The following is a 27,947-nucleotide window of genomic DNA, read 5'->3' as shown; positions in this document are numbered from 1 at the left end:
TTTTCCTTTTACCTTTTTTCTTCTTTTTTACTTCCAGTTCTCCCTTACCTTTTATCTTTCCTCTACTTTTCAATGTATCCTTACAAGAAAATTTTACTTTATGAAAATATTACCAGCAGCACAAAGGTTTTTTTTTTTTTAATTCAGCTTAATTTAAAGCCTGAGGAGACACAGAATTTACCCAACATAGAAGAATATGAGAAATAAACAGGCAACCGCATGTTAGAAGAAATGTAGATGTTTGATAGTAATATTGATTTAAATATGTCTCTGGAAACAGAAAGCTGTTATATTCACACCACTCAAAGGTTTACAAAAAGTGACTATGAATATGCAGCAAATGTACAAAAGATAAATGTCAGAGTACAAAGGACCTTTACATTTATTTTTTTTTATTTTTTGCAAAACAATGATCTTTACTTTGTTGTCTCTTCAAGTTTTATCTGTCAGAAAGCCTCCAGATTATGAAACCCAGAAAGAAAAAAAGAATCAACCAAAAGCAGAACCATCAACCTCAAAATCTAAACATGCGAACCAAACAGGAGTTACAAGATCATAGCATTCCTCTATGACCTGGTTCCTGTAATTCAGGTAGAGATAGGAACACCATTCACTATGCAATCTGGGGTGTGCTTTGAAGGCCTAGTTTCTTATGTACAAATCTCTGTGATATTGGGCTACTCAGTTTACCTCGAGAAGCCCTGGTAGTCTCACCTTTATTTCTTTTCTTTGTTTTATTTTTTTAATTTATTTATTTTAATTGGAGGCTAATTACTTTACAATATTGTAGTGGTTTTTGCCATACATTGACATGAATCAGCCATGGGTGTACATGTGTTCCCCATCCTGAATCCCCTCCCACCTCCCTCCCCATCCTATCTCTCAGGGTCATCCCAGTGCATCAACCCTGAGCACCCTGTCTCATACATCAAACCTGGACTGGCGATCTGTTTCACATATGATAATATACATGTTTCAGTGCTATTCTCTCAAATCATCCCACCCTCGCCTTCTCCCACAGAGTCCAAAAGTCTGTTCTATACATCTGTGTCTCTTTTGCTGTCTCGCATATAGGGTCATCGTTACCATCTTTCTAAATTCCATATATATGCGTTAATATACTGTATTGGTGTTTTTCTTTCTGACTTACTTCACTCTGTATAATAGGCTCCAGTTTCATCCACCTCATTAGAACTGATTCAAATGTATTCTTTTTAATGGCTGAGTAATATTCCATTGTGTATATGTACCACAGCTTTCTTATCCATTCGTCTGCCGATGGACATCTAGGTTGCTTCCATGTCCTGACAATTATAAACAGTACTGCAATGAACATTGGGGTACACATGTCTCTTTCCATTCTGGTTTCCTCGGGGTGTATGCCCAGCAGTGGGATTGCTGGGTCGTATGGCAGTTCTATTTCCAGTTTTTTAAGGAATCGCCACACTGTTCTCCACAGTGGCTGTACTAGTTTGCATTCCCGCCAACAGTGTAAGAGCGTTCCCTTTTATCCACACCCTCTCCAGCATTTGTTTGTAGTCTTTTTGATAGCAGCCATTCTGACTGGTGTGAGATGGTACCTCATTGTGGTTTTGATTTGCATTTCTCCGATAATGAGTGATGTTGAGCGTCTTTTCATGTGTTTGTTAGCCATCTGTATGTCTTCTTTGGAGAAATGTCTGTTTAGTTCCTTGGCCCATTTTTTGATTGGGTCATTTATTTTTCTGGAATTGAGCTGCATAAGCTGCTTGTATATTTTTGAGATTAATTCTTTGTCAGTTGCTTCATTTGCTATTATCTTCTCCCATTCTGAAGGCTGTTTTTTCACCTTGCTTACATTTAAACGTATAAGATAATTCTACCCCAAAGCATAAAGACTTTGCCTTACACTTATCCTTTTATCATGATACTAAAGTCCTTAGCTTTTAATTCTCCTGTTTTCAGTTGCCCGGGGTTTTCCTTGCTGCACAAAGGCTTTCTCTAGTTGCGGTGAGCAGGGGCTACTCTTTGTTGTAGTGTGCAAACTTCTCATTGTGGTGGCTTCTCTTGTTGCAGAGCACAGGCTAGGCACACGGGCTTCAGTAGTTGCGGCACACAGGCTCAGCATTTGCAGCTCAACATATCTAGAGTGTAGGCTCAGTAGTTGTGGCTCAAGAGCTTAGTTGCTCCACAGCATGTGGAATCTTCCCGGACCAGGGGAAACACCTGTGTTCCAGGCCAATTCTTATCCACTGCACCACCAGGGAAGTCCTAGCTTTTAATTCTTATTTTACCTATTTGCCTCTATGTTTTTATTAGGAGAATTCCAAAGTCATAATAATGGCACATGAATAATAAGAAAACATTCATTTTATTTTCTTTTTAAAATATTTATTTATTTTCTTGGCTGCACTGAGTCTTAGTTGTGGCATGTGAATTCTTAGTTGTGGCATGTGGGATCTAGTTCCCTGACAGGGATCGAACCTGGGCCCCCTGCATTGGGAGCATGAAGTCTCAGCCACTGGGCCATCAGGAAAGTCCCAGAAAACATTCATTTTCATGTTCTAATATTTTTTATCTTTTTTTTTTGTTTTTTGTGATTTTGGGGGGTGGGGTTGGGTTTTTTGCTTGTTTATTTATTTTTGGTCATGCTGCAGCATGCAGGATCTTAGTTCCCTGACCAGAGATTGAACCTGGTCCCCCTGCAGTGGAAGCACAGAATCCTAACTTCTGGACCACCAGGGAATTATCTGTTTTAATATTGTTAACAAAATATTTTCTATTTGAACCTTATTAACCAAGATTTAATGAGACAACCTTATAGCTAAGGGTACCATTTAAAATCCTCTAATCCCTAGTCATTCATGCTGAAGACTGTCATTTCCTATAAAATGCTAGTAAGTTTCTAAGCTACAAGGCCTGAATGTTCATGTATAAATTGCAGGCAAGTGGCTCCAGCATGGCATCCTGGTACCTTGTTTTCCTCCACATAAGTCACATAGTCAAGGTTTGACTGCAGTCACCCAAGACCTGGCAGAACACCCTGTGATTCTGCCCTGGGAGAATAGGGCAGTCTTGTGAGGAGCGGTCACAGGATGTTCCTCATCTGCCTCCCTATCTCCCAGAAGTCTTTGCTATCTTGCCAAAGGTTTCCACAAAGCCATTTCTAATCTGTCCCCCTGCATCAAGTGAGAGGCACAGAAATTTCTGCTTTGTTGCCTCCTGGTAAGGTATAGCTTCAGGCTTCTGCATAAGTCATACAACTGCTTGGGTGTAATTTAGAGGAGGGTTCTCAATGACAGAGTGGCCCACCACACAGGCTTTCTGTCATCTGGCCCCTCTGATTCGGTGTTATCCTGTGGGATTAGGCATATGAGGAGTGACACAGTTCTGACCTTGCTTTTACTGTCTGTATAAATAATAAATCCTTATGGTTCATTGTTTCCTTACCAGCTGAATCTATGGAAATACGACAAGCCAATTTAACTATACTGCTACTTAGGGACTGCTTGACGACTTGACAGATTGGTATCCAACATGGGGCAGGTAAAGTCACAATGCCTTTTCAGAGAAAAGACATAGTGCAAGCCAAGTTAGGGGCTATGAGAAAAACCCCTGGAATCTGGCAATTCATGCTTTTTTCTCTTTTCTGGGCACTGCCACATGTGAAAAGCACTCTTGGGACAAGCTCTGCCCTCCCCCTACAACTTGTCACCAGTGGGGTGAGTCATGATTTAGTGCAATCACCTCTACCCTATGATGTCCAAAGCTTTCACTATATAGATGATGTCCTGTTGGTTGGCAAGTCAAAAACCTTAGTGTCAGCAGTTCTCACTGTGGTATAATTTCATCTTTACCAACAGGGGTAGCTGGTGGACTCAAACAACATCCAGAGCCCTGCCCGCCAAGTAGTTTCTTAGACCAATGTGGGTGGATTCACAACACTCAGTTCCCTATGGAAGCCAAGTTTAGAAACCTACTATCTTTTACAAAACAGGGAATGCTTGTCAGACTTGTAACTTCTGGCAAAGCCCAGTGATTAAAGAGCCCCCATTACACTGGGTGTTGGCCCACCTGCTCCTAATAGATTAACATCAAACCTATGATACTCTTTCTGGTTATCAGTGGTGCCTCATCATAGTTGATATTTGTTCAAATTGTGTTATGTTTTACTTGATGGACATACACCCAAATGGTTCTAATGGATGCTGCTAAAAGTACTGGAATAATAGATGTTTTAACTATGCGTAATAGTTCTCTTGATTGTATGGAAATTTTCCAGTGGCGAAATGCCACAACTAAAACAGTAGCAGTAGAATAAGACACAATTAGAAGCCCACCTGGCTTCCACAGCCATATGGTATCACTGAAATAATACAAGACGGGGAAAGGGGAGCTGATCATGGTATTAAAACAAAAACCTAATAGAGATGGACGTGTTTTTTAAAAAAATCAACAGATGTAAGAAAAAAAAATTCTATAATATGCTCATGTACTCAAAGCAAGGCAAGAGGAGAGAAGCAGAAGAATAAGAATCAGAAGGAACAAATAGAAAACAGATAATAAAATGGCAGAAATAAGCCCAAATATATCTCACTAATTACTTTAAGTTTAAATGGTCCAACTATACCAACTGAAAATAGAGATTTGCAGAGTGGATAGAAAATACAACCCAAATATATACTGTCTACGAGAAACTCACTTCAGGGACTTCCCTGGTGGTCCGGTGGTTAAGACTCTGTGCTTACACTGCAGGAGGCGTGTTGGGGAACTAACATTCCACATGCTTTGTGGAGTAGCCAAAAAAGGAAAAAAAGGAAAAAGATAACCAATGCAAACTTAGATTTTTAAAAAGTAGACTTGAGGGCTACCCTGGTGGTCTAGTGGTTTAAGCCCGCCCGCCAGTGCAGAGGACACAGGTTTGATTCCTGGTCCAAGAGGATCTCACATGCTGCAGACCAACTGGGCCCATGCACCACAACTACTGAAGCCCACACACCTAGAGCCTGTGCTCTGCAGCAGGAAAAGCCACAATGAGAAATCTGGGCACCACAACTAGAGAAAGCCTGTGTGCAATAACAAAGACTCAGCAGAGTTAAAAATTAATAAATCAATCAATCTTTTTTTTTTTTAAAGTAGACTTGAGAGCAAATAAATTTATAGGGACAAAGAGGAACATTGTGTAATAAAAGAATCAATTCACCAAAAAGACATAGCAAGCCTAAATGTGTATGCACCAAACAAAATAGCTTCAGGATATATGAACAGCAAAAACTGATGGGGCTGAAAGGAGAAATAGATACATCCACAATTATAATTGAGGACATTAGTAATTAATAGAACTAGTGGAAAGAAATTCCAGCAGTGATAAAGAAGAACTGAACACTGCCACTGATTTACAGGATCTAATTTATATTTATAGAACATTCTACACAACAGTAACAGAAAACACATTCTTTTCAAGTACCCATGGAACAGATTCACCAAGATGGACAATTACCTGAGCCATAAAACAAATCTCAACGAATTTTCAAAAGGGCTCAGGGTTCAATACTTGGTCAGGAAAGTAAGATCCCACAAGCTCCGTAGCCAAATTAAAAAAAAAAAGTGGAATCAAACTAGAAGTTAATAACAGAGACAACAGGAAAACATCTAAAACGTTTATTTAAAAGCATGCTTCTTGGGACTTCCTTGGTGGTCCAGTGGCTAAGACTCCATGCTCCCAACGCAAGGAGCCAAGGTTTGATCCCTAGTCAGGGAACTAGATCCCACATGCCATGACAACAGCAACAACAAGTTCCTGCATGCCACAACTAAAGAACTCATGTGCCACAAAGAAGATCAAAACTGCCGTGTGCCACAACTAAGACCAAGTGCAGCCAAATAAATAAACATTAAAAAAAAAGCTTCTTAATCATCTATGGGTCAAAATGGAAGTCAAAAGGAAACTTTTACAAATACACAGAACTGAAAGAAAAGAGACAATAAAACATATCAATATTTGTGCAGTGCACTAAAGTAGTGCTGTGAGGGATATCCACAGCACCAGACACTTACATTAAAAAGGAGGAAAGTTCTCAAATCAATAATCAAACTTCCCACCCCAAGAAACTAGAAAAAGAAGAGCAAAATAGATCCAAAGCAAGCAGCAGGAAGGAAATAATGAAAATAAGAGCACAAATCTGGGAATTCCCTGGTGGTCTGGTGGTTAAGAATCCACCTTATAATGCAGGGGATGCAGGTTCGAACCCTGGTCAGGGAACCAAGATCCCACATGCTGCAGGGTAACTGAACCCATGCCCATGTGCCACAACTAAGACCCAATGCAGCCAGGAAAATAAATAAATAAATATTTTTAAAAATCAAGAAAACTGAAAACAGAAAAACTATAAAAGTCAATGAAACAGAAAGTTAGATCTCTGAAAAGATCAATAAAATTGAAAAACCTCTAGAAAGATTGAGAAAGATAAAAAAAGAGAAGATACACATCACCAATATCAGGAATAAAAAATAGGATAGCTCTACAGATGCTGCAACAGTTAAAAGGATTATAAGATATAATAAAACTATGAATGACTTTAGGCTCATAAATTCAACAACTCAGAAGAAATAGACTGAATACTGCAAAACCACAAACTGCCAAACTCATCTAAATAGTCCTATAGCCATCAAAGAGGTTGAATTTGTTATTGATATTTAGCCCCCCAAAAGGAACTCTCTAGGCCCAGATGTTTTCACTGAAGAATTCTACCAGACATTTAAAGAGAAATTAGCACCAATTTTATAGAATCTCTTCCAGGTAGGAGAACACTTCCCAACTCATTTTATGAGGCCAATTTTACTTTGCTATCAAAACCAGGAAAAAAGAACAAAAAGGAGAAAACTACAGATTGCTATCGCTCTTGAACATATCCACAGAAATTCAACAAAATGTTAGCAAATCAAAAACATTAAAATCAAATCAAAATAAAAACATTAACAAGTTTTATAAAGAGTTATACACCACAACCAAGTGAAATGTATTCCAGGTATGAAAGGCTGGTTCAACATACAAATTATACACCACAAATAAGTGAAATATATTCCAGATATGAAAGGCTGGTTCAATATACAAAAATCAGCCAATGTCAGCCACTATACCAAGAAAAATCAGATGATCATATCAATTGATAGGAAAAAAAAACCCACCAAAACCCCATTTGACAAACTCTAACAGCCAGATTTCTGGTTTCTGGAGATGATGGAGTAGACACACTTTTCCCTATTTCTACCTCTAAGTACACTTAAAAACCTGGATATCATATATAAACAAGACTGTAGAAGACTCTGAAAGGTGGAGAAAAGACATCAGACTGGCTAGGGACTCAAGGAAGGAATGCCATGGCAGTTACTTCCCTAGGTTTTCTTTCTGAGTAATAGATCCAAGATGAGGTACAGGAAAAACCAGCAACTTCAAAACACTCAGTAGTGTAGACAAGAAAAGATCCAAGAAAACCTTTTCTCCCTAGCCAAAGGAGCAGGCAACAGGCAGCCTGTAAGAGAAAGAAGGTGAATGTTGGGACATTTAGATTATACATGGAAAAAGCTTGGAAACAAACTTGCTATATGCAACTGCATTAAGAAAAATCTCAATTCTCCTCCTACCTTTCTCCTTTACTTTCACACAGAACACCACTTCTGATTATTTTTTTTTTGGCTGTGCCACATGGCTTGCAGGATCTTAATTCCCAGACCAGGGATTGAAACTGGACCCTCAGCAGTGAAAGCACAGAGTCCTAACCAGTGGACTGTTAGGGAATTCCCACTTCTAATAATTCTGGTCACTAAATGTGTGGAGGTTTTTCCCCCACCAAACAATTCCCTGTGACACCAGTTGCATGTCTTACTACTCAGTTCTGACACACTTATCTACCTGGAGATTGCATCAGATCTGTGAGGTTAAGCGCTCAGTCCCACAAGACAGCTCCCACAGCTTCGGATGCCAATCGATAGTAGTAGGTCCAGGTTACCCCCCACTTCTGTCTGACTCAGCTACACACTGGAGATTCCCATGACCTCTTCTCCCTTGGATTCACTAAAAAAGCTCACAGAACTCAGGGAAACATCCACATTTATCAGTTTATTAAAGGATATGATAAAAGATACAGATGAACAGTCAGCTGAAGAGACACACAGGGTGAGATCTGAGAGAGTCCTGAGCACAGGCGTTTCATCCCCATGGAGTAGGGGTACATGACCTCCTGGCATGTGGATGGTTCACCCACCCGGAAGCTCCTGGAACTCCGTGTTATTGGAATTTTATGGAGGCTGCCTCACGTAGGCACAATCAATTATTAACTCCATTTCTAGCCCTCTCCCCTTTCTGGAGGGTGGGGAGGTAGGGCTGAAAATTCCAAGTTTCAATCACTGCTTAGTTTTATTGGTGACCAGCCCCCATCCAGGGGGCTCATTAGAAATTCCAAAGGATTTAGGAGCTCAGTATCAGGAAACAGGGTGAAAGACCAAATGTTAGAAGAAAAGATTCTCCTGTGCTCTTATCATTTAAGAAATTACAGGAGTTTGGGGAGCTCTGTGCCAGAAAGAGGGGGTAAAGACCAAATATATATTTTTTATTATAAATCACAATATCACAATAACAGAGAAGCTACTTACATTTCTGGGCATGCATGATCTGTCTAAATACTTCATCCAAGGAAAATAAATCAAAGAGATTTTCTCACTTGATTAGGAGATATTAATATATAAAAGGGATTCAAAAGAAAAAATTCAAAATGTACGTGGCTTAGCCATGGAGATATGTGCCTGTGGCCTAAAAATAACCGTAATATTACTAATGAGAATTAAATGTTAAAAAATCTTTTTAAGTGTAAATGACAACTGATTGTGGGTTTTTTTGTTTGCTTGTTTAGTAATAATGGAAATCTGCCTTTGAGAAGAAACTTGAATATATCTTAGAGTGTTAGTCGTTCAGTTGTGTCTGACTCTTTGTGACTCAGTGGATTGTAGCCCACCAATCTCCTCTGTCCATGGAATTTTCCAGGCAAGAATACTAGAGTGGGTTGCCATTTCCTTCTCCAGGGGATCTTCCCGAACCAGGGATTGAACCCAGGTCTCCTCCATTGTAGGCAGATTCTTAACCACTGAGCCACCAGGGAAGCCTATGGCCCATGATCAAATACAGACCACTGTCTCTTTTGGTAAATAAGTTTTATTGAAATACACACACACATGCACACACAAATGGCATTTCTGTATACTATTTATGTTAATATAGGTAAAAACACAATGCCATTTATAATTGCTCCAAAGAAGATGAAATACTTTAGGTATATAGTTAACAAAACATGTACAGAGTCTGTATGCTAAAAATTATAAAATACTGATGATGGAAACCAGAGGAGCTCTAAATAATTGAAGAGATTTCTTGTGTTATGGATTGGAAGACTCAATGTGGTAAGAAATGTCAGTTCGTACCAAATAGATCTATAAGTTAATACAATTACTATGAAGATGTCATAGATATATACAAACTTTTTCTAAAATTTATATGGAAAAGCAAAGGCTAAAACAGCTTAAACTATCTTGGAAAATAAATGCAGGAGTAACCACTCCACCTGATATTAAGGTTTACTATAGAGCTATAGGAATTAAGAGAGTGTGGTGCTTGCAGAGGCATATGGATCAAGGGAAAAGAATGGAGAGTCTGACATAGACCCACACAAATACACCCAACTAATTTTTGTCAAGGGAGTGAAAGCAAGTCAATGGGAGAAGGACAGGCTATTCAACAAATGGTGCTAGAGCAAATGGACATCAATGGGAAAAAACCTGGAATCTGGAACCTCACACCTTACACAAAATTAACTCTAAATGGATCACAGACTTAAATATAAAATGTACAACTTTAAAATTTTTGAAAATAAAACATAAGAGAAAACCTTCAGACATCAGGCTAGACAAAGAATTCTTACACATGATGCCAAAAACACAATCCATAAAAGGGAAATGTGACTAACTGGGTTTCAGCAAAATTAAAAGTTTTTGCCTTTGGAGGGACTCCGTTAAGAGAATGAAAAGACAAGCTACAGACTGGGAGAAAATAATTGAAAAATGTATACCCGAAAAAGGATTTGTATCTAAAATATGTAAAGAACTCTCAAAATTCAACAGTGAAAACCAAAAAGTCCAATTAGAAAATGGGCAGAAGTCATGAAGAGACATTTTACCAGAGAGGATATACAGAATGCAAATAATGACGATGTTAGGCATCATTAACCATCAGGGAAATAAATGAAAACTATAGTGAGATATCCTTATGCAACTATCAAAATGGCTAAAATGGAAAACTGTAACAACACTAAATACTAGAGAGGATGCAGAGATCACCCACACATTGCTAGAGAGAGTTTTAAATGGTACGGCTACTTTGGAAAATAATTTGAGTTTGGCAGTTTCTTAAACAAGCAACTAGTATATGACCCACCATTGCATTCCTCAGTATTTATCCCAAAGAAATGAAAACTTATATTCACCCAAAAACCTGTATACAAAACAGTCTTGACAGTTTTATTCATAATACATGAAACTGGAATTAGCCAAGATATCAAGTTGTGATAAGGCTTAGTTGCCCCGCGGTATGTGGGATCTTAGTTCCATGACAAGAGATCAAACCTGTGCCCCCTGCATTGGAAGGTGGATTCTCAACCACTGGACCACCAGGGAAGTCCTGATTTCCTCAATTGATATTGTACTATAGTTATGGGAAAGCCCCTTTGTACATTTTTATTTGCAGGAACCCCTTTGTACCTTTTTTTTTTTTGCAAGTTCATGTGAATTTATTATTTCAAGATTAAAGGTTAGAAGAAAAATTGTGCATGGAGAAGGGACTCACACTCAATAGGCAGAGCTGCAGACTGTGGAGCTTGCCCTTGACACATGTAGCCTGGCATCAAGGTGACTGGATCATCAGCCTCCATGGGGACAAGCAGTATGGAAGCAGATTGTTTGAGACTCACAGCTCTGTTTGTGACCCATGCAGTGGATGCCTAAGGAAAAGGACCCTTTTGGGATTTGCATCAATAAATCAACAAGATGGTAAGCACGATGCTACCCAGGTAAGGACTGTAGGCTCCTACTGCTACAGTTCAGGACTGGGCCCCAGAACAAGACCTGGTAATTGCAGTACACGAAGGCTTCTTCATGAAAAAACCTCCCATTTGGAGAAAATGTTTTAATTATGAAGTTGAGAGGTAAGGGAAGAGGCCCAAACTGACTGTGAAGTGAAGTCGCTCAGTCGTGTCCAACTCTTTGCGACCCCATGGACTGTAGCCTACCAGGCTCCTCCATCCGTGGGATTTTCCAGGCAAGAATACTGGAGTGGGTTGCCATTTCCTTCTCCAGGAAGGAAAACTGACTGTAAGAGACCCAAATCACCCAAGTAGTCCTTTTCACTCTGCCTTTTCCCTTCCACTCTGACCTGCACAAAGCCATGACTTGGCAAGTAGGTGAGAAGGGATGGGAGGCTGGCATCACTAACTTGGTGTTTCTCTTTCCTCCAGGTTAATGATAATCATAGGTATGAAGTGACGACTTCTAAGTTGGTCCTGGAGGGGTGCACACATCTGGGGGTGGGAGACAGTCTAGAAGGGCACAAGACAAAGAAGAAACCACTGAGCGATCTTAGGATGAGTGTAGACACAAGGTGTGGGGAACACATGGGGAGCTTAGAAGATGGGAGTGCTTTGGAGACTGGGCATACCCATCACATGACCACAAAATGAGAGTGAAAACCTGGGCTGGTAGGGAAAAAAACACCTTAGACCCAGGGATTGGCATGGATGGGGGAACATTAGGCTCTTTTGGCTCTTGCCTGCAGGACCCCAGACCTGTCCTCTCATCTCAGAAAGCTGTGGTAACCTTGTCCCAAGGCAACAAAATGCTGTTGCTGAGGTCGCAATAAACCTATTAGCAGAATCTGGTTACCCCAGATGGGGCTTCCCAGGTGGCTCAGGGGTAAAGAATCTGCCTGCAATGCAGGTGACTCAGGTTCGATTCTTGGGTCAGGAAGATCCCCTGGAGGAGGGCATAGCAACCGACTCTAGTACTCTTGCCTAGAGAATCCCATGGACAGAGGAGCCTTGCAAGCTGCAGTCCATAGGGTCGCACAGAGTCAGAAATGACTGAAGCAACTAAGCAGCAGTTACACCAGATCAGGCTATGGCAGGGGACTGAGTTGACTGGGGTGGCCTAATCATTCTCTTCAGAAACACTTCTGCTTGCTTTTACAGAAAGATTTAAGATTCCCTGGTGGCTCAGACGGTAAAGAGTCTGCCTGCAATGTGGGAGAACCAAGTTCAATCCTTGGGTCGGAAAGATCTTCTGGAGAAGGAAATGGCAACCCACTCCAGTATTCTTGCCTGGAAAATCCCATGGATGGAGGAGCCTTGCAGGCTACAGTCCATGGGATTGCAAAGAATCAGACATGACTGAGCGACCTCACTTTCACTTTTCACAGGAGCTGTTTAATTCAGCTGAGTTTGTTTACCATAAGGGACAGAAAATTGGTTTATTCCTGTCATAAGAAATGATTCACTTCTGCAACAGTTTATGCCCCAGTAGGGTTCCACTTCTGACATGGACATCAAGCCTATACTTGCTTGCCACACATGAACCAGTCTAAGCAGTGAATCATGACTGGGGATGGACAAACCCATCACCCTGGACTTCCTGCTGGCCACCAAGATAAGGTGTGTGCAGTTGCCAACACTTCTTGCTGCATCTCCATTAAATGACATATTTGGTTGACTTGGCTCTGGATCAAGATCCTGGCTGTGATCTGGCTTCCAGGTGGTGTGATCATTCTACTGGGAGCTGTAGCATATAATTCAAGATACATGCACCCCAATGTTCACAGCAGCACTATTTACAATAGCCAAGAAACGGAAGTGACCTAAATGTCCATTGCCAGATGAATGCGTAAAGAAGACGTGGTATATATAGATAGATAGATAATGGAATATTATTCGGCCACAGAAAAGAATGTATGGACTTAGATTTATCATACTAACTGAAGTAAGACAAAGAATTATTATATGATATTGGTTATATATGCAATCTAAAATATGACACAAAAGAACTTATGTACAAAACAGAAACAGACTCACAGACATGGAAAACAAACTTTTGGTCACTGAAGGGGAAATTGGGTGGGGAGGGATAAATTAGGAGTTTGGGATTAACATATTCACACTGCTGCTGCTGCTGCTGCTGCTAAGTCGCTTCAGTCGTGTCCGACTCTGTGCGACCCCATAGACGGCAGCCCACCGGGCTCCCCCGTCCCTGGGATTCTCCAGGCAAGAATACTGGAGTGGGCTGCCATTTCCTTCTCCAATGCATGAAAGTGAAAAGTGAAAGTGAAGCCGCTCAGTCGTGTCCGACCCCTAGCGACCCCATAGACTGCAGCCTACTAGGCTCCTCCGTCCATGGGATTTTCCAGGCAAGAGTACTGGAGTGGGGTGCCATTGCCTTCTCCATATTCACACTGCTATATAAAAAATAGATAAGCAAGGTCCTACTATAGAGCACAGGGAAATATATTCCATGTCCTGTGATAAACCATAATGGAAAATACTATGAAAAGAATATATATATATATATATATATATATATATATATATATATGAAGCTAAATCACTTTGCTGTACACCAGAAACTAACACAACATTGTAAATCAATTATACTTCAATAAAACTTTTTAAAAAATATTAGGTAACAGGGGGTGGTCCTAAGATGGCAGAGGAATAGGATGGGGAGACCACTTTCTCCCCCACAAATTCATCGAAAGATCATTTGAACACTGAACAAATCCCACAAAACAACTTCTGAATGCTGGCGGAAGACACCAGGCACCCAGAAAGATAGCCCATTCTCTCCGAAAGGAGGTAGGACAAAATATAAAAGATAAAAAGAGAGACAAAAGAGTTAGGGACAGAGACCTGTCCCAGGGAGGGAGTTGTGAAGGAGAAGTTTCCAAACACCAGGAAACCCTCTCACTGGCGGGTCTGTGGGGAGTTTTGGAATCTCGGAGTGCAACATAACCGGGAGGAGAAAAAAAAAAAAGAACCCACAGATTACGCGCCTAGCCAGGACTCCCAGCAGAGAGGTAGCCCGGAGGCTCAAGTCCACCAGCAGCGAGCGGGGGCTGAACAGGGAGGCGTGGGATGCATGCTTGGGGGGGGGCAGGCCTGAATGCTGGAAGAACAATCTGTGGGAGCTAATGTGAGATAGCAACCCAAACTGTGGGATAGCCAGAGAGAAAAAAAAAAAGAGAGAGAGAGAAAAAACTTTCACAACAGCCTGGCCTGCTCACAGAACAAAGGATTGAGCGAACACCAGAGGAGAGCTAGCCAGCTGCGGACTGGCCCCTCCCCTGACCGGAGGCAGAGAGGCAGGTGGGCGACAGCCAGGGCCAGAAGGCAAGGGGCATTCCTGACCCCAGAGAAGGCATCTTTCACCAAACTGTGAGCAGAGTCCCAGTTACTAACCAAGTCTTCCTGGGATCCTGGACGGTTGACATAAGCCAAAAGGGTCACAGTCAGAGATCAGCTCCCTAGAGTAGACACACAGCACACCTGAGATGGCACTCTCACGGCGCACCCAGGAAACCAAGGGGCTGGGACCGGGGAGATGATAAGACACACTGCCCAGCTGGGAGAGTGCGCTCACCAAGCACCTGGTCATCTGAGCTGCCTGGACCCTGGAAGGGCACAAAACGCAGGCCTAACCGAGTCTGTGCCTTTGCGGAGTACCCAAGAACCTGAACCTGAGTGGCTTAGACCTGGGAAGTGCAAGCAACCCAGGGCCTACTTTAGACAGCACCCCTGCACAACAACCTGGAGCCTGAGCAGTGTAGACCTGGAAAGCACACATGCCATGAGTGAGGGGCAAAACCATTGTGGCCCAGACACTGTGAGCACTCCCCACACACACCCGTGATATTTGCAGTGTTCTTCCCTCCCCACAGCCCAACTGAACAAGTTAGCCTAAATAAGTGACCACCTTCGCCCCCTTGTGTCAGGGTGGAAATTAGACACTGAAGAGACCTGCAAACAGAGGAACCCAAAATAAACAAAGAAGAGGGAACTGCTCTGGAAGTGACAGGTACAACAGACTAAAACCCTGTAGTTAGCACTGAAGGGGCCTATAGACCTTGAGAAGAAGTATAAGCTGGAAAAAGGAACTATCTGAAACTGAACTGACCCCACACCGCCCTCAACAGCTCAAGAGAAATTCTTAGATATGTTTTATTATTATCATATTTAAATTTTTTATTTTTTAATTTTAAGTTCTTTATTACTCCTTTAATTTTCATTTTTATAACCTACTATTACTTTGCAAAAAAGATCCTATTTTTAAAGCAAATTTCATATATATATTTTTTATAATGTTTGTGATTTTGTTTTGTTTTTTTAATATTGTATTTCTGAGAGTCTAACCTCTACTCTAGATTTTTAATCTTTGCTTTTTGGTTCTTGTTATCAATTTTGTACCTTTGAGAATCCAATCTTCAGTACCCATTTTTACTTAGGACTGTGATTACTAGCTAGATTGCTCTCTCCCGCTTAGACTCTACTTTTTCTCCCCTAAGTCACCTCTATCTCCTCCCTCCCCTGTCTCTTCTCTACCCAACTCTGTGAATCTTTCTGGGTGTTCTGGGCTGCGGAGGACACTTAGAGAACTGATTACTGGCTAGATCTGTCTCTCACATTTTGACTCCCCCTCTTCTGCTCCTGGTCACCTCTACCTCCTTCCTCCCTCTTCTCTTCTCTATGTAACTCCATGAACCTCTCTGAGTGTTCCAGACTGTGGAGAGCACATAGGGAATTGATTACTAGCTAGATTTCTCTCTTCTCCTGGTCATCTCTATCTCCCTCCTCCATCTTCTCTTCTCCAGGTAACTCTGTGAACCTCTCTGGGTCCCTCACTGTGGAGAATCTTTTCACCATTAACCTAGATGTTTTATCATTGGTGCTGTAGAGATAGAGACGTCTTGAGACCACCGTAAGAATAAGACTGAAAGCCAGAGGCAGGAGGCTTAAATCCAAAACTTGAGAACACCAGAAAACTCCTCACTCCAGGGAACATTAATCGACAAGAGATCTTCCAAAAGCCTCATACCTACACTGAAACCAATCTCCACTCAAGAGTCAACAAGTTTCAGAACAAGACATACCAAGCTAATTCTCCAACAACGCAGGAACATAACCCTGAACATTAAAATACAGGTGGCCAAAAGTCACACCAAACCCAAAGACACATCAAAACTCACTGCTGGACACTTAATTGCACTGCAGAGAGAGGAGATCCAGCTCCACCCACCAGAACACCGACACAAGTTTCCCTAACCAGGAAACCTTGACAAGCCACTTGTCCAACCCCACCCACAGGGAGGAACCTCCACAATAAAGAGGAACCACAAACTACCAGCATACACAAAGGCCACCCCAAACACAGCAATCTAAACAAGATGAAAAGGCAGAGAAATATCCAGAAGGTAAAGGAACATGATAAATGCCCACCAAACCAAAGAGGAGGAGATAGGGAGTCTACCTGAAAAAGACTTCAGAATAATGATAGCAAAAATGATCCAAAATCTTGAAAACAAAATGTAATTACAGATAAATAGTCTGGAGACAAGGATTGAGAAGATGCAAGAAATGTTTAACAAGGACACAGAGGAAATAAAAAAGAGTTAATCAATAATGAATCATGCAATAAATGAGATCAAAAACACTCCGGAGGGAACCAACAGTAGAATAATGGAGGCAGAAGATAGGATAAATGAGGCGGAAGATAGAAAGGTGGAAATAAATGAAGCAGAGAGGAAAAAATAAAAAAGATTTAAAAGAAATGAGGACAACCTCAGAGACCTGTGGGACAATGTCAAAAGCCCCAACATTCGAATCACAGGAGTCCCAGAAGAGGAAGACAAAGAGAAAGGCCATGAGAAAATACTTGAGGAGATAATAGTTGAAAACTTCCCTAAAATGGGGAAGGCAATAGCCATCCAAGTCCAAGAAACTCAGAGAGTCCCAAACAGGATAAACCCAAGGTGAAACACCCCAAGACACATATTAATCAAATTAACAAAGATCAAATACAAAGAACAAATATTAAAAGCAGCAAGGGAAAAACAACAAATAACACACAAGGGGATTATCATAAGGATAACAGCTAATCTTTCAATAGAAACTCTTCAGGCCAGAAGGGAATGGCAGGACATACTTAAAGTGATGAAAGAGAAAAACCTACAACCCAGATTACTGTACCCAGCAAGGATCTCATTCAAATATGAAGGAGAAATCAAAAGCTTTATAGACCACCAAAAGCTCAGAGAATTCAGCACCACCAAACCAGCTCTCCAACAAATGCTAAAGGATCTTCTCTAGACAGGAAACACAGAAAAGATTTATAAACTCAAACCCAAAACAACAAAGTAAATGGCAATGGGATCATACTTATCAATAATTACCTTAAATGTAAATGGGTTGAATGCCCCAACCAAAAGACAAAGACTGGCTGAATGGATACAAAAACAAGACCCCTATATATGCTGTCTACAAGAGACCCACCTCAAAACAAGGGACACACACAGACTAAAAGTGAAGGGCTGGAAAAAGATATTTCATGAAAATAGAGACCAAAAGAAAGCAGGAGTAGCAATAATCATATCAGATAAAATAGACTTTGAAATAAAGGCCGTGAAAAGAGACAAAGAAGGACACTACATAATGATAAAGGATCAAACCAAGAAGACATAACAATTATAAATATATATGCACCCAACATAGGAGTACCACAATATGTAAGGCAAATGCTAACAAGTATGAAAGGGAAAATTGACAGTAACACAATAATAGTGGGAGACTTTAACACCCTATTCACACCTATGGACAGATCAACTAAACAGAAAACTAGCAAGGAAACACAAACTTTAAATGATACAATGGACCAGTTAGACCTAATTGATATCTATAGGACATTTCACCCCAAAACAATGAATTTCACCTTTTTCTCAAGTGCACATGGAACCTTCTCCAGGATAGATCACATCCTGGACCATAAATCTAGCCTTGGTAAATTCAAAAAATTGAAATCATTCCAAGCATCTTTTCTGATCACAATGCAATAAGATTAGATGTCAACTACAGGAAAAAAAACTATTAAAAATATAAATATATGGAGGCTAAACAACACACTTCTGAATAACCAACAAATCACAGAAGAAATCAAAAAAGAAATCAAAATATGCATAGAAACGAATGAAAAATGAAAACACAACTCAAACAATATGGGATTCAGTAAAAAGCAGTGCTAAGGGGAAGGTTCATAGCAATACAAGCTTACCTCAAGAAACAAGAGAAAAATCAAATAAATAACCTAACTCTACACCTAGAGCAACTACAAAAAGAAGAAATGAAGAACCTCAGGGATAGTAGAAGGAAAGAAATCATAAAAATTAGGGCAGAAAGAAATTAAAAAGAAAAAAAGGACACCATAGAAAAATCAACAAAGCCAAAAGCTGGTTCTTTGAGAAGATAAATAAAATTGACAAACCATTAGCCAGACTCATCAAGAAAAAAAGGGAGAAGAATCAAATCAACAAAATTAGAAAAGAAAATGGAGAAATCACAACAGACAACACAGAAATACAAAGGATCATAAGAGACTACTATCAGCAGGTATATGCCAATAAAATGGACAACTTGGAAGAAATGGACAAATTCTTAGAAAATTATAACTTTCCAAAACTGAACCAGGAAGAAATAGAAAATCTTAACAGACCCATCACAAGCACGGAAATCAAACCTGTAATCAAAAATCTTCCAGCAAACAAAAGCCCAGGACCAGACGGCTTCACAGCTGAATTCTACCAAAAATTTAGAGAAGAGCTAACACCTATCCTACTCAAAGTCTTCCAGAAAATTGCAGAGGAAGGTAAACTTCCAAACTCATTTATGAGGCCACCATCACCCTAATACCAAAACCAGACAAAGATGCCACAAAAAAAGAAAACTACAGGCCAATATCACTGATGAACCTAGATGCAAAAATCCTTAACAAAATTCTAACAAACAGAATGAAACAACATATTAAAAAGATCATACATCATAACCAAGTGGGCTTTATCCCAGGGATGCAAGGATTCTTCAACATTCGCAAATCAATCAATGTGATACACCACAGTAACAAATTGAAAGGTAAAACCATATGATTCTCTCAATAGATGCAGAGAAAGCCTTTGACAAAATTCAACATCTGTTTATGATTAAAAAAAAAAGCCCTTCAGAAAGCAGGCATAGAAGGAACCCTCAACATAATAAAAGCCATATATGATAAATCCACAGGAAACATTATCCTCAATGGTGAAAAATTGAAAGCATTTCCCCTAAAGTCAGGAACAAGACAAGGGTGCCCACTCTCCCACTACTATTCAACATAGTTTTGGACGTTTTAGCCACAGCAATCAGAGAAGTAAAAGAAATAAAAGGAATCCGGATTGGAAAAGAAGAAGTAAAACTCTCATTCTTTGCAGATGACATGATCCTCTACATAGGAAACCCTAAAGATTCCACCAAAAAATTGCTAGCGCGAACCAGTGAATAAAGTAAAGTTGCAGGATATAAAATTAACACACAGAAATCCCTTGCATTTCTATACACTAACAATGAGAGAACAGAAAGAGAAATTAAGGAAACAATTTCTTTCACCATTGCAACGAAAAAAATAAAATTCTTAGGAATAAATCTACCTAAAGAAACAAAAGACCTATATGTAGAAAACTATAAAACACTGATGAAAGAAATCAAAGATGACACAAATAGATGGAGAAATATACCATGTTCAAGGATCGGAAGAATCAATATAGTGAAAATGTATGAGTATGCTACCCAAAGCAATCTATAGATTCGTGCAATCCCTATCAAGCTACCAATGGTATTTTTCACAGAACTAGAACAAATAATTTCACAATTTGTATGGAAATACAAAAAACCTAGAATAGCCAAAACAATCTTGAAAAAGAAGAATGGAACTGGAGGAATCAACCTGCCTGACTTCAGACTATACTACAAAGCTACAGTCACCAAGACAGTATGGTACTGGCACAAAGACAGAAAAATAGATCAATGGAACAAAATAGAAAGCCCAGAGATAAATTCATGCACCTATGGACAACTTATCTTTGAAAAAGGAGGCAAGAATATACAATGGAGAAAAGACAATCTCTTTAACAAGTGGTGCTGGGAAAACTGGTCAACCATGTGTAAAAGAATGAAACTAGAACACTTTCTAACACCATACACAAAAATAAACTCAAAATGGATTAAAGATCTAAACGTAAGACCAGAAACTATAAAACTCCTAGAGGAAAACATAGGCAAAACAGTCTCTGACATAAATCACAGCAGGATCCTCTATGACCCACCTCCCAGAGTAATGGAAATAAAAGCAAAAATAAACAAATGGGACCTAATTAAAATTAAAAGCTTTTGCACAACAAAGGAAACTACAAGCAAGATGAAAAGACAGCCTCCAGAATGGGAGAAAATAATAGCAAACGAAGCAACTGACAAAGAATTAATCTCAAAAATATACAAGCAGCTCCTGCAGCTCAATTCCAGAAAAATAAATGACCCAATCAAAAAATGGGCCAAGGAACTAAACAGACATTTCTCCAAAGAAGACATACAGATGGCTAACAAACACATGAAAAGATGCTCAACATCACTCATTATCAGAGAAATGCAAATCAAAACCACAGTGAAGTACCATCTCACGCCAGTCAGAATGGCTGCTATCAAAAAGTCAACAAACAATAAATGCTGGAGAGGGTGTGGAGAAAAGGGAACCCTCTTACACTCTTGGTGGGAATGCAAACTAGTACAGCCACTATGGAGAAGAGTGTGGCGATTCCTTAAAAAACTGGAAATAGAACTGCCATACGACCCAGCAATCCCACTGCTGGGCATACACATTGAGGAAACCAGAATTGAAAGAGACAAGTGTACCCCAATGTTCATCACAGTACTGTTTATAATAGCCAGGATATGGAAGCAACCTAGATGTCCATCGGCAGACAAATGGGTAAGAAAGCTGTGGTACATATACACAAGGGATTATTACTCAGCTATTAAAAAGAATGCATTTTAATCAGTTCTAACGAGGTGAATGAAACTGGAGCCTATTATACAGAGTGAAGTAAGTCAGAAAGAAAAACACCAATACAGTATATTAACACATATATATGGAATTTAGAAAGATAGTAATGATGACCCTATATGCAAGACAGCAAAAGAGACACAGATGTATAGAACAGACTTTTGGACTCTGTGGGAGAAGGCAAGGGTGGGATGATTTGAGAGAATAGCATTGAAACATGTATATTATCATATGTGAAACAGATCCCCAGTCCAGGTTCAATGCAGTAGACAGGGTGCTCAGGCCTGATGCACTGGGATGGGGAGGGTGGTGGGAGGGGGGTTCACGATGGGGAACAGATGTACACCCATGGCTGATTCATGTCAATGTATGGCAAAAACCACTACAATATTGTAAAGTAATTAGCCTGCAATTAAAATAAATAAATTAAAAAATATTAGGTAACAGTATTCACTTAGTATATGGATATGGTAAAAGTAGTGTTGATTGTACAAAAATACTGAAGTCTATACAGCACTGTTTTATTATATGAATATGTTTTCTATGTATGTATGTCACATATGTATATGTGTCATATAGAACAGATATAAAATCCATATATATGTGTATATATATACATACACACACATATATAATACACTCTGCATGTTAAAACTCTGGAAATTATGAGTAAAGTATCACAGCCTCTGGATTTCTTTTTTCGTTTTTAGCTATAGCTAGAATCTTTGTGATGCAGTGAATTGAGAAGTCAACAGGAGAATTAAGCTCAAATGAATACATCATACACCAGCTTCAGAGAATGGACTTCATCGGCCCTTTGCCCATGGCTGTGTTTTGAGCACCACCTTGTTAGTAAGCTGAAGCTCAAAGCAGTTCTCTTGACTCCAGTGCTTGAGTGGTTTACATTATGCCACGTGAGTTAGTAACTGGGAAAACTATATGTGATAAGAAAAACCTATGGTGATGATGACAGAAATTGATTTATTCCATAGTGCTCACACAACATAAAAACATAAAAAGAAGGACGTATTTTGAACACTTTTCCACTGTTACATAAGTATACAGTGTTCTGAGTAAAAAGGACTACTCTGAGACTTTTCAATTCAAAATATCTCCTTCCATTTGCTGCACAGCAAAAACTAACACAATACTGTAAAACAACTATACTTCCAATTTTAAAAAACGGGGGAAAGGTGGAGGGAGGATCATCCAAGCTGCTAGGTGGAAGAGAGTCCTTTCAAATAGTGCCTTGTATGATTGTCTGCAGCCAAATCAATGAGAAAGTTGGGTAAGTTACTTAGAATTTATCTTTGGATATATGTAACATAGGGAACTCAAAAAATAGTCTTCATGTGTACCACCGTTTGATGCTTATCTAAATAATATTTGCATCATTTGCAAAAAAAAATCTCCCTGTAGTGTCAAAAATGGGGCAGCAGGGGGAGTAGATATTTACTCCATAGAGTACTACATTAAACCATTTTAATATATTCTATGAAATCCAAATGTTCAAAAGGCCAACCTTAAAATGTAGAAAAAAATGTTGCAACTGTACTAACACTCATTACTAAGTAATATTCATGGAATATTTGCTCCAAGCCCAGCAGCCCCCAGGTGGGCCTCTGCCTCCTTTCTGATGCCATGTCTGAGAGAAGCCAAGTCAGTCAATGTCTCTCCAAGGCAAAATAGTCATTAAGAAACAAAAAGTACACTTGCAAAATCCTCCAACTCATCATTTAATTTTTTACTTGAAGAAGACAAAAACACTGCAATTCACATATTTAGACAACTTTATCACTATTGCTCAGAGGAAAGGCCCGTCCTGGCCTAGTAGAATTCTACAGAAAGCTCTTGTGTTTGGTGTAGTGGGGGATATTGGACTCTGGCAGCCCACTAATCTAATTAATAAAATGGTATCCTTCATATCAGGAAATGGCAACCCACTCCAATCTTCTTGCCTGGGAAATCCCATGGACAGAAGAGACTGGTGGGCTACAGTCCATGGGGTCGCAAAGAGTCAGACATGACTTAGCAAGTAAACAACAACCACTTTTCATATCACACTTGAATTATTAATTTTTCAGAGAATTTGAATGCAAAAAGTAACAATCAATATAATTTAAATGTCATCTCACAATTAAGAAAGTATCTCACAAGTCTGTTCAGTTGCAGGTTTTTATGTTCTATTACATTACTAAGAAACAAATACCCTTTCTGAATCACCCTTGTGATTCAGGGAATCACAAACTATTCCCTGGCCATTTCACAATACTTGTTGGATGCATTAGAATTTTCTAGGTGGTAAAAAGAAAGTTTTGAATTTTTAAAATTACTATGGACTTAAAACAGTAGCAAGTTTCTGCACTGTATTTCTGAAAAAGTATCTGGGAATAACAATATAACAATAACAAAAACTGAAAATTATTTTCAATGACTAAAGAAAACAAATGTGTTGTGGTGCATGCTACATGTTATCAGTTAAAATAGCCAACTGTGATGAAATATCTGAAGGAAAAAGTAGAGACTTTTACAAACGTAGAAGAAAATGTTACTTCTCTGGGTCTAAGTACAGAGTACCAAGGACAAGGAGAAATATGTCAGAACAAGCAGAAAAATCGGGTCATATGCCTTGAGAATCAAAACCTCTTATTTATTCTCACCGAGAGAATTACTGTGAACAACTAGGTGAGTATGATAGCAGCATAAGGAACAGAAATGGAATGAGAAAAGCAGGAAGCAAATTCGAATAGCCAGGAGAGTGGCTTTGACCATGAGCATGGTGTCAGAATTTCAGGAATGATAGAAAAAGCAAGTAGACAGATGGCAGAGACACTTGCTGAAACCATAAGGGAGAGAGTTTCAAATATGTTATCATTGCTTTTGAACACTCAGTTTCCTCTGTGAGGAAAGCTCTGCTAGCCTGTAAGACTAATGAAGACTGGTTGTTTTGCATTGGGAAATATGGGAGGTTTAAACTGGAAAAGCCTAAGGTTTCTTGATAAAAACAAATTTATGATGGAACATTCAAACCCAAAGCAGCATTTTAAAAAATCGAAGTATTGATGGTTTGCAATATTGAGTTAGTATCATGTGCACAGCAAAGTGATTCAGTTATGTATTTTTTCAGGTTATTTTCCACTACAGGTTAATATAAGATATTGACTGTAGTTCCCTGTGTGTGTGTGTACTAAGTCACTTCAGTTGTTTCCAACTCTTTGCGACACTATGGACTGTAACCCGCCAGGCTCCTCTGTCCATGGGATTCTCCAGCAAGAACACTGGAGTAGGTTGCCATTTCCTCTTCCAGGGGATCTTCCCGACCCTGGGATTGAACTCAGGTCTCTTATATCTCCTGCATTCACAGTCAGGTTCTTTACCACTAGCGCCACCTGGGAAGCCCCGTAGTTCCCTATAAGTGAAATCATTCAGTCATGTCGGACTCTTTGCGACCCCATAGACTATAGCCTATCAGGCTCCTCCATCTTATTCTATCCCTCTTCTCCCTCCCTTCCCCTTTGGTAACCATAAGTTTATTTTCTATGTCTGTGAGTCTGTTTCTGTTTTGTAAATAAATTTATATGTATCATTTTGGGGTTGCTTCCCTGGTGGCTCAGTGGCAAAGAATCCACCTGTCAATGCAGGAGACATGGGTTCAATCCCTGGTCCGGGAAGATCCCACATGCTGAGAAGCAACTTAGCCCCAGCACCACAACTACTGAGCCTATGCCCTAGAGCCCATGCTCTGCAGCAAGAGAAGCCACCAAGCCCAAGCATCACAACTAGAGAGTAACCCCTGCTTGTCACAACTAGAGAAAGGCCCTTGTGCAGCAATAAAGACCCAGCACAGCCAATAAATAAACCAACAAATAAAATTATTAAAAAAAAAAAAACAAGGTCAATGCAGAAAGGCATTTATACATCACTGAGAAAGGTGTTTGGGGTGAGGGGGAGGGGAAGTAAATACAAAAATCATCTTTTTCTAATATAATCACCTGTTTTTTCCAGAAAAAGCTTAAAATGAGTCATCGCTCTCCCTGTGTCTCCTCTACCCACCTCCTCCACCACTCTTATGATTCCAGAGAGGAAATAATAGCCAATAATCACTGTGGTCACAAGTAACTGATAGTCACAAATGCATGATCATGCACATAAAATTATTTCTACTTTAAAATACAAATTACCAAAATGAGTAAATATATGCATATACACAGTTAACGGAGGTTACCATAGAGACAGCCAGCCGTACTGTTCCCAGTTACTGCTCTTCATTGCTCAGAATGCACCCACTATAATTACATTCTTCTTAGAATACTCAGATACACATGTTCATGTGCACACACACACACACACGCAGTCAAGCAACATATTCCCACAAAATTTAGGTTATGCTGTTATTTCATCTGTGCTCTTCGAACCATGGAAACTAAGAGCAAAAAGAGGCTCTGTGTCCAGAGTCTTATCCAACATACTATGGTTACAGCTGTAGAAAATGAGGTCAAAGCCTGAGATGCGAGTTAGGAGAAGGCTTCTGACTATATTCTGAGTGTTCCTTGTCCCAAGATTAAGATGGCATGAAAGAGACTCCCCCAAATTCCTAACTTCCCATGAAAGAGGCCCCCTTTGACACTGGAGAGTGACGACGTCTATCATACAGAAAGCACTATTGTGAGGACATTACTGAGCTCTGGAGTGTGAATTATTCCTTTATCTTTAATTTTATCATCTAATAATGCTCTGAAAGTACAAATACCATTTTTTGATGCTATGCCTTCAGGGTAATTAAGAAGTGATCACTGCAGTTTTAAACACTGTACTTCCAAAACAGACACATAACTTCTGATTTGGGAGGAATGCTGTCACCTAAGGGGCTGGATTATAAAATTCCAAGTTAAAAACAGGATAGGTGTGAAAAGTGTTAGCTGCTCAGTCGTGTCCGACTCTTTACGACTCCATGGACGATGGCCCACAAGGCTCCTCTGTTCATGGAATTCTCCAGGCAAGAATACTGGAGTGGGTTTCCCGACCCAGGGATCAAACCCAGGTTTCCCAAATTCTACTTTAGGAAAGTGTTGGAGGAAAAGTGGGGGAAGGGATGAGGAGGGGGTGTTAGAAGGATACCATGGGGAAGATAAGAAATATCACAGCATTCCAAAAAAATTAAAGAGGAATCCTCATCCCCTCCCCCACTTTTCCCATAACACTTTCTTAAAGTAGAATTTCTGGAAAACCTATTTTGTTTTTAAGTTGGAATATGATAAGCCAGCCCCTTAAGTGATTGCATTCCCCCCAAATTAGGAGTTTTGGAAGTACAGTCCTTCTTTCAGGGGCTTCCAAGGTGGCTCATTGGTAAAGAAATCTGCCTGCCGATGCAGGAGATGCAGGTTTGATCCTTTGATGGGGAAGATCCCCTGGAGAAGGAAATGGCAACCCACTCCAGTACTCTTGCCTGGGAAATCCCACGGACAGAGGAGCCTGGCAGGCTATACAGTCCATGGGATCGCAAGAGTTGGACACGACTGAGCACAAACATCCTTCTTTCAAAAAGATCTCAGAACAAACTAGCGGCTGCCAGAGAGAAAGGGTTGGGGGTGCTGATGAAATAAGTGAAGAGGATTAAGAGGCACAAACTTCCAGCTATAAGATAAATAACTCCCAGGTATATAATGTACACATAGGGAATATAGTCAACAATATTGTAGCAGGTTTGTCTGGTCATGGATGGTAACTAGACTTACCGTGGAGATCATTTCACAATATATTCTACTGTTCTGTTCTACTGTTCAGGGCATGTGCGTATACACGTGCTAAGTCACTTCCATCATGTCCAATTATTTGCGACCCCATGGACCCCATGGACTGCCCGCTAGGCTTCTCTGTCCATGGGATTCTCCAGGCAAGCACACTGGAGTGGTTGCCATTTCCTTCTCCAGAGCATCTTCCCAACCCAGTGATCGAACCCGCATCTCTCACATCTCCTGCACTGGCAAGCAGGTTCTTTACCACAAGTGCCACCTGGGAAGCCCAATATATATCACAATATATACATATGTCAAATCATCACGTTGTACATATAAAATTAATACAACGCTCTATGTCAATTACATCCTAATAAAACCGGGAAAAGCAAAAAAAAAAAAAACTTTTAAAAAAAGACCTCAGGGAGGCGGTCTGAAGATGGCGGAGGAATAGGACGGAGAGACGACTTTCTCTCCCACAAATTCACCAAAAGAACATTTAGATGCCGAGCAAATTCCACAAAACAACTTATGAATGCTGGCAGAGGACATCAGACACACAGAAAGGCAGATCATAGTCTTCAAAAGGAGGTAGGACAAAATATAAAAGATAAAAAGAGAGACAAAAGAGGTAGGGACAGAGATCCATCCCGGGAAGGGAGTCTTAAAAAAGAGAGAAGTTTCCAAACACCAGGAAACACTCTCTCCAGCGGGTCCGTGGCGAGCCTTGGAATCGCAAAGGGCAAAATAACCGGGAGGAAAAATAAATAAATTATTAAATCCCGCGGTTTACATACCTAGCAGCAGACCCCAGCTGGCGCGCAGCCCAGACTTGCACTTCCCCAACTAGCAAGCAGGGGCTGGGCAGGGAGGGGCGGGCTGCATCGCTTTCGGTAAGGAATGAGCCTGAATGCCCCACGGGCAATCTGAGGGAACTAGATTGAGACAGCAACCTAGACAGTGGGATAGCTTTCCCGCGAAAAGCCTTAACCTAAGACACCGCCAGGCCCGCTC

At 40.2% G+C, this 27,947-nt stretch overlaps 1 protein-coding gene across 1 annotated transcript in view; it reads right to left on the bottom strand.

Annotated features, from left to right (window-relative positions):
• Positions 1–27,947, bottom strand: part of ZNF157 (zinc finger protein 157) — a 105,235-nt gene extending 77,288 nt beyond the window's left edge. Inside the window, 1 exon segment of the mRNA XM_081567180.1 lies at positions 27,731–27,947. The gene's annotated coding sequence lies outside the window, so the exon portion shown is untranslated.

This window comes from Giraffa tippelskirchi, chromosome X (genome assembly GCF_054371585.1).
Source record: "Giraffa tippelskirchi isolate mGirTip1 chromosome X, T2T-mGirTip1v1.2.pri, whole genome shotgun sequence".
Classification (NCBI taxonomy): domain Eukaryota; kingdom Metazoa; phylum Chordata; class Mammalia; order Artiodactyla; family Giraffidae; genus Giraffa; species Giraffa tippelskirchi.
This window is presented reverse-complemented; position numbering and strand designations above follow the sequence as displayed.